Source organism: Drosophila mojavensis, unplaced genomic scaffold, assembly GCF_018153725.1.
Source record: "Drosophila mojavensis isolate 15081-1352.22 unplaced genomic scaffold, ASM1815372v1 contig_74, whole genome shotgun sequence".
Lineage (NCBI taxonomy): Eukaryota > Metazoa > Arthropoda > Insecta > Diptera > Drosophilidae > Drosophila > Drosophila mojavensis.
This window is the reverse complement of record NW_025318899.1, coordinates 12599945-12608639: the sequence shown is the minus strand read 5'-3', so window position 1 is coordinate 12608639 and position 8695 is coordinate 12599945.

Here is an 8695-nt window from a genome sequence, read left to right as displayed (position 1 = left end):
TTAAATGCACAAAGTTGAACTAATTCCCATTTACGAGCGATGTAGTTAAGGCTGACTGCGTTTTCATTATATATCAGATATAGAAACGCGTCTCTCCCTCTCTCTCTCTCTCTCACTCTGCTCTGCAATGCTCAGGCACTAACTCAAATACTTTCGATGGCGTTGCATGGCAACTGCGACGGAGTTGGACAAACCGGCTGACACTCAGCGCTAGACAAGTTCAATGCCATGGATGGGCATCAAAGCAATTGCTGTTCCTACTGCTCTGCCTGCTCCTGCTCCTGAGCTCAGCTACATCTGACAGCCACAAGACGTCGACGTCGACGTAGACATTCTCGAATGCCCGCCAGAGCCTTCGAATGATTTATGAGAAATGGCAAAGCGCGCCCCACTCCCTGCCCCAGCAGAGCTCCGAGAAGGTGGAGCAGCACCCAAAGACAAACAATTGACATTTGATGGATGCGTAACTCGTGCATTCAAATGCACGGGACGAACATCGATTGGACAGGCAACTGGACGCCACTGCTGGCAGCTTGTCGCAGGCGTCGGCTAATTGTTATTGATAATCGCCTCATCGCTTTTATGTCTCTGTTCGATTCTCGTGTAATTGCCACGTTTAATTAGTCAATGGACCACTCCACTCCTCAACTGTTTGACTTGAATTATGTTTTGGCATACTCATTGTCTGTCTGTCTGTCCGGTTGTGTGGCTGTCTGGCTGTCTGGCGGCTGCCTTGTGGCTGGCCAAATCACGGCTCCATCCTGCGCCTAACAGCAAAACAAACTTCTCTATTATTGATTTATACCTTTCAACGATTCTCTGTATTTATCATGAGTGCAAGCCACATTTATCATTAATAATGCCTCCACAGCAGCAGCAGCGGCAACCGCAGCAGCCGCAGTAGTAGCCCAAACGAGCAGCAGCGGCTGCCCCAAGCATCCGCATCTAGGCAGCTGCTTGATTCTAAGCGGGCACACTGGGGCAAGGCATTGTAATATGAGCTGCAAATCAGATTGAATGATAAATTGAAGAGATAATTGCTATGGAAGCACAAAGAACTTTTTTATAATTAAAATAAAAATTAAAAAAAAAAATTAAGATTAAAAAAATTAAAATTAAAACATAATATATACGTAAAATAAATAAAGAAAATATAATATATGAAATATATAATATGAAATCCATATAATCCATATGAAATATTAATTATATTTACCTATACTTGCCTATTATTAAAATTATTTTTTCAATATTTTTTATTTTTTTATATATTTTTTTACTTATAAAAAAAATTTTTACTATAAAATATATATAGAAAAATATTGTTGCATATATATTTATTATATTTTATTCTGGCTTTTTTCTTAGTTTATACTAATTAAAGATGTCTTAGCCAATATATTGATATGGCTATGGCCAATGGCTATAAATAAAATAAAAAATAAGAACAAATAATAATTAGAGGTAACGTAATAATAACTTTTACCTGTTTTCCAAAAGCTTCTGCAGAAGCATATTAAAAAAATAAAATAAATCATTTTACACTGATTTCAACAATATATACCTCCTTTTTCGATGGTTCACTCTATACAAATCCAATTGACCTTCAACAAATACCTCATAGCACCTGATTTTCATGCATACATAAATCGATTTATTGCCACTGTGCGTCAGCGTCTTACCAGCATTGAAGCACCCCCGTTGAGCTGCTGCTGCTGCCGCTGCCGCTGCTGAAGAGTTGTGGGTCTGGAGCTCTTGCCTGGCTGACTCTCTGTCTGCCCGTCTGTTAGTCTGTTTGTCTGGCTGGCTAGAGAGTTAGAGCTGCGATCATTTTCCGTACATCATTTCTATGGTGTATTTATTGCCTGGTCGCAATGATCATCGCGCTCTGTGCCTCCATTTCCGCTGTACAGTGTTCGCCAAAAGTTCAGGCCCAGCAACTGGCAGCAGCGACGGCGGCGAAAACCATTTTGGGAAGGTGATCTGTGGGATTGTGCTAATGTCAAATCAAGCTGTGCCCCCTTGTTATTTAGCCAGCCAGAGCAGACCAAACAGACAGAGCAGCCAAAAGGAAGAGGCTGCCTCTGCTGCTGCCTCTGCTACCCCTGCTGCTGCCTCTGCTGCTGCCTCTGCTGCTGCTGCTGCTGTCCGCCAGAGACTAAACTCCATGTTGATTTTATTGTAAATTGCATTAAAAGATTGCATATAAAGAATTTTATTTATCACCTCGGTTGTTAGGGAAAACGCTGTTGGAGACAAAAGTGCCTTTGCTTATCCTTGTTGTTGTTGTTGTTGCTGCTGATGTTGCCGGGGCGGCATTGTTGCATTTGCTGCTGTTTTGTTATTGTTTGTCTTGGCTTAAGATCTCAAGGTCTTCTGTGGCAATTGGTTTTCGCTTGCCTTTGCCTTTAGCCCCCATCGAAGGTGTCGCTAGATATAGCCAAGTCTTTTTCATATACCTACATACATACATATATTGTTTAGCATGGATAGCACTTTTTGCCTGGTGTTCGGCTGCCTCATGCCAGCTAGCTGGCTGATCTTTGCCAAATTTGTAAATGTTCTTTAATGGAATTTCGAACACTTGCTCGCTCGCTCGTTCGCTGCCTGCCAAGCGCAAGGGTTTCTCTTTTTTTTTTTTTTTTTTGGTTCGTTCTATGTTTGTGATTTAAGTAGAACGCCTTGAGTTGGCCTGAGCGGCTGAACTATGAACATCGATACAAGGGGGCTTGTCAGTGTGACAATCTTAAGGAATTGCTGGCAACCGCTCAGCCATGAACAACAACAAGAACAACAACAATCACAACAACGAAAACGAGTATAAATAAAAAACAACCCAGCGAACATTTTAGTTTTACTAGTCAAGCATGTAACAGGGGAGTCAAGTGAAGGGTATATGCATGCATCTCTCTCTCTCCCTCTATCTCTGAGTGTGTGTGTGTGTAATCGGAGCAATCGCATCAGCTAAACAGGCCTCGGATCGATTTCACAGAAGCTTGTTAAGCGTAGATGCCTCTGCCAGCTGATTTGCAGATAGTATTCAAGCCAAGCCAAAGCCATGGCAAACATTTGGCCAGGATGCAAAACCTAAACAAGTGAGGCCCAAAAGCCCAAAAATCTAATTGCTTACGGATTTTTAACTATGGGAACTTTGCCAAGACACAAAAATTCACAGAGCTGCTAAGTGGCTGCTGCTGCTTCTGCTTCTGCTGCTGCTCTGCCACGACGGCTTCATTGAGCGAGCACAAAAAGCAAAGCTGCAAAGTCCACTTCACATTCCCATGCTGAAAATGCAAGGCATTTGTTTGATAAATGCGCCATTCAGCGATGCTTCGTCATATTCAAAGCTTCACACACACACACACACACACGCACACACTCCAAATCTGGAACAGCTCAGCGAATGTGTTTTGACAACTTGCGAGGCTCGTAGGAAGTTGTGCCTTAAGTAGTTGCTCGAGCCAAAATGTAAGGCTCCAAATGCCTTTTGAGAAAGCGAATTTGCAGACAAATAAATCAAGCCACCTATTTTCAAAGAGTGTCCATTGTGTCCTGACCAGGGCCATTGGGGTGCCGACGACTGTTGATACCTAAAAATGGCAAAAGCCGGTTCAGATTGAGAGGATCGTTTGCTGTTGCTGTTGTTGCTGTTGTTGTTGCTGTTGTACAATGCAATTGTTAATAAGCAAAGTTATGCGAAGCAAGCCGAAGACGTTGCTGCAAACAGGCAACATCAAAGGGCAGTGCCACAGAGCCTTTTGAAATCTAGTGAAGATGCCCCAAGAAAGCGCGAGGCTCGACGATGGCAGAGGATGGAGAAAGAGCGCGACGTCGAGGTCACCGGCTGCTGATGCCCAGGGGCTAAGCAGGGCCTTAAATCTTAGCAGCCGAACATGACAAAGGATGTGCAGGCAAAGGCAAAGGCAAAGGCACAGGCACAAGCAGGAGGCAGGCAGGCGGGAGGCAGGAGGCAGCAGGCAGCAGGCGCGGGCATCGGCAAACAGAGGCGACTCGATGCGAACGTGTAGAGGAAGGTGTTTAACAAACAGCAAAACAAACAATTGTAAAACAGCAAACGACAACAGCAAGAACGACAACCAAAGGCGTGGCCGGATTGCACGCCCACGCCCCCCAGGAGCCTGCAGCCAAAGCACCAGCAGGAGGAGTGACCTGCGCTGGCAGGCGCAATTTCGGGTGCGGGCAACGGAGTCAACAGCGGGCTTTTTGGGGCTGCAGCTCATCTCTCTCTCTCTCTCTCTCTCTCTCTCTCTTGCTCTCGCTCTACCTGCCTCTCTTCTTTTATCAGCGATAAAAGATCTGAGCCGAGAGACAAGCCACAAATGCGAGTGTAACCCACAAAAATAAATACGAAGCGCATTTTTATGCGGAAACACAAATTGAAATTCAATGCGAAACAAAAGTTTGTGGACCCAGGCTTAAATTGGCTTTCGCAAATAAATAAAAAATAACAACAACAGCAACAGCAAATAAACCAAGAAAGCGAGAAATAAGAGAGAAAAGGGTAAACAGAATGCTGCCAGCAGCCGTGTGAGAAAGAACAACAAACAAATGCAATATTGCTGGCAGCGGAGCCGAAAAAGGCGCTTTCGAAATAACTGCCCAGTGCACGCCCCGGTGCAAAACGGTTTTTGGCCAGGATCAAAAAGCAAGCAGCAGCGGATCGGAGCGGCACTCGAACTGTGATAATTCGTTTTGGCTGCGGTCGGGCAGGCGCTTGGGGCGTGTCCCTGATTGCAGCTTGTTAACAAGTGTTGGCAGTTTAATTGACTGAGACTACGACTTTGTCGGATTGTCAGATTGTTGGATTGCTGGATTGCTGAATGGTGCCACGCACATCCTGGCCCTGGCTCTGGCCCTGGCCCTGGCCTGTTGGTAGCAAAAGCAATCAGCTGTCAGCGTGTCCTACTTAACCGCACGCATATATGTCCACATCCTGTTTGGCATGTCAATTGGCATTTCAGGTGCTAAACTAGACAAAGTTGTCGCTGATGTCACTCACAGTGGGTGCTCGCTGTATAACTATCGATCGTTTGCTCAATGATTCGTGATCATGCCGAGCTGCCGATTAATTGAGCTCTGGCATTTTTATTAGGCCAGCGCTCAAGAGATTATAGCCTTCTCTCTCACTCTCACTCTCTCTCTCTCTCACTCTGTCTCTTTATATAGCGATAATCCTTAAGCGCAGTGATTGGAACCGGCCTGTGTTAAGGGTATATAATAAATGGATGCCAATGATGACGCAGGAAGTGGCCGTTGCCGATGCCGCCAACCAGATCTGGACCGACTCGAGCACAAGCTGAACTAACTGTGTTATAAATGATCTTATTAGCTTTTTTGAAACAAGACATTCTAGAGATCATTATTCAACGGCAGCAGCAGCAACAGCAGCAGCAGCAGCCCAGACCTTGCGAGCTGCGAAGCACGCAAGCTGGAGGATTGCGTGTACCGGCAGCAATTAATCATTGCACACCTAACCCAGGCAGCAGCAGGCAGCAAGCAGCAGCAGCAGCAACAGCAGCAGCAGCAGCAGGAGATGCATATTTGAAAATTTGCAAATCATAAGAACGAATGGAAGCTGGCTGAGCTTGGTCAGTCGCTTGGATGAGCCGTCGATCGATCTTTGGGGGCTGCCTGCTGCACTTCACTTGCTTAGTCAGCGCTGCCAAAAACGCCCCCAGCGCAAACGAGCTGAGTTTGAGCCTCAGCCTCAGCCTCAGCCTCGGCCTGAGCCCGAATCTGAGCCGTAGCTGTGCCGTTGAGCTTGTTCGATTTGGCTCTGATCGCTGATTGCATTCCTTGATATCGAAGGCAACGATTGCAGCTCCTTGCGCCTGCCTGGGAAACACAGCGCTGTTCGTTGCGGCGCTTTGTACGTGACACTCGTTTGCCTCCTCCTCCTGCGCCTCCTGCTCGCTCACCTCCTGCTTATCCCACTCGGCTCCAGCTGCGTTCCCTTAATAATTAATTAATGTAATTGGCCTGTCGTTGTTGCGGCGATAATGATCTCATCAAGATGTGTGTTTCAGATTTCGAATTCAATTTTGAATTGCGCTCGCAAAAGCTGCGCTGCCTCCGCGCTGAGCTGAGCTGAGCTCTTTGAATGTAATGAAATGACTTTTTTTTTCGACAGCTACCTTTGTCTGGCTGATTTCCTGCGCTGATTTCAGCTACTCGCGTATTTAGCAGTTTATTTGAATTTCGAACACAGCCGAAAGATTCATTGGCAATGGCCTGTTGAACCTGAGATTAGGTAAAAGTATCACCTGCACAGCGGCAATTGAATTGGCTGTGAAAGAAGAAGCTGAAAGAAGACGCTGAAGAAGTCTTCTTCTCGAAGTTATCTTTAGAGATCGAGTGTAGAACTAGCCCAATCGAGTGCTGCAGCATATTCCCACAGCTAATATGATATACACCTCTATCAGGTCATCGTCTGAATATATTTTTTCTCTCAGCTCAGTTTGCCTTAGGCGTGTCTATCGCTCATACCAGTGTGAGTGTGTGTGGGGCCCAGCCTAGGCACACTTTCAGCCCATTCGTAAAGTGAATGTGTGGCAAGTTTTCAGCATTCCTGGCCATAATTTGTGGCAGCGACTTTTGTCACCCCGAAATCAAATGTCACAAAGGCGAGGTCATAATGCCGCCTCAGTTGGCTCAGTTGCCTCAGTCGCCGCCTGGTCATAACGATAAATTTCACGCACCCAGCGCCTAAAGACAATGGAGCCAATTTCCAGCCAAACGGCGAAACGGCAAATATGTAATTGAATTGAATTTGATGGAGGCAGCTAAGCCTAACCAAAGGCAAATCTCGGCGCATGGAATGCCCACAACAACAACAGCAACAACAAATGCAACAACAGCAGCCCAAACGGGACGGTGAACGGACTCTGCGTAGATTTCACGACTGGCCTTATATAGCAAAAGAGCTGCGTGGCCCCGTGGACATGGACAATAGACAATACGTATACGCACAATTCTCAGGCCGCAGCCCGGCTGAGCTGGCCAAACATGGGCAAGCTGGGGCGGCAATGCGAGACCAGAGATACCCTGTAATCGCAGTCACACGGAGACGCACATGCAAAGAGCTCCCGCTGCCCCATAGAGCATTCAGTTGTCGGTGCTTGAGCTGGCTGCTCTTGCATTGTGTTAGGCTGTGACTTGACCGGGGCGCACAAAATGGGCCATGCAACTGTCTGTGGCCGGGCTTACGGTTAAAAGTCTCAGCCGGAATGGGGCAGGCATCGGGTTAGCGGCGCTGTCTGTTTGGCTAAGATAGCTGAAGATATGGCAGCCGTTGTCTCTGCATTAGATTTCGAGCAATACCGGGAAGCGGATCGCTCATGAATATATTATAAATGCCATTTAATGATATGTATTTAAAGACAATTCGTAGTCAACAACAACAACAGCAGCAGCAGCAGCAGCAGGAGCTGGCCAGCTAGGGCCAACGGCAATCAGCAATTGCATCGATATCGAACTGGGTTCAATGTTCCAGCCCATAATAATTCTTTCAATGGGAGCAGGAGCAGCCAGGCCAGGCCAGGCGAGCCTAGCCAGCTCAGCTAACTCAGTCCAGGCTGGCATTTCCTTTGTGCAGATTGCACATTTATGCATTTTCAATGAACAATTTTTATGCAAAAAGCGAACAAGTTGCACAATTTACTCTTGTAAAGTCGGACTTGAGTAGCCGTGGCTGCCACTGCCCACCACTGCCCGCCACTGCCCGCCACCACAGCCGGCCAATTGTTGCTCTATAAAAGTGGCCCCGCATGTCGGTGGGGATTAATCTGAGCGCAAGACCTTGGCTCGCTCGGGGTCTGGCCGTGGCCCTTCGGCCATGCGACCTTACCATGCTGCACATGGGCCATCGCTCTGGGCCAGTCTGGGGCAGGTGCGCCTTAGTCTCAAATCCAGAGCTTGGCGGAGGATGTTCGGGATGTTGGGGCTGTTGTGGATGGCAAACGCACTTCATTTGAATTTCATAATTTCTTTGTTAGCTCCAATTTATGGTCACGGTTTGCTGGGCAATTTATGGTCATAAGCTCGAGAGCGTTTACAAAACTGAAAGCGAATGCAGGCCACAGAGACAAGAGCAAGAAACAAAAAAACAAAAAAAAACTGAAAAAAAACTGAAAATAACCAAAACAAAAGACCCAACTAAATTAACGATAACGATTCGAAATGGAAATGGAAATGCAAGCGCAGTGCTTTTATATTTATAAGCCGATTTACATATGCTACTCCCAATATATAAATATAAATATATCTAATCATAAATATCAATGCGACAGTTGTTTCAAGAGATTTCTACAAGCTGCTAATTGAGACATACACTCATTGATATACATACACATATATATACATATATATTTAGAACTGCCTCAAGTCCTCTTCCCGGAACTCTGCTCTCAAATTGCTTGCACGCTCTCTCAGTGGCAATTTAAGTAATGAGAATTTCTTCGATTCCATTCGGTTTGTCTGCATATTTGAAAGTCTGTTAGTATCTAAGTAGAACAACCCATTTACCTGTCTGCGGGAGACTGTTAAGAACACGCCTCTGATTAGAAATAAGCAACACCTGTCGCCGCTTTTGATCGCTGTGGTCGTGGCCAGCGCTGTCCAGTTCGGTAGACCCTAAGCGAGAATGAACGACTGAAAAAAATAAAAAACAACAACA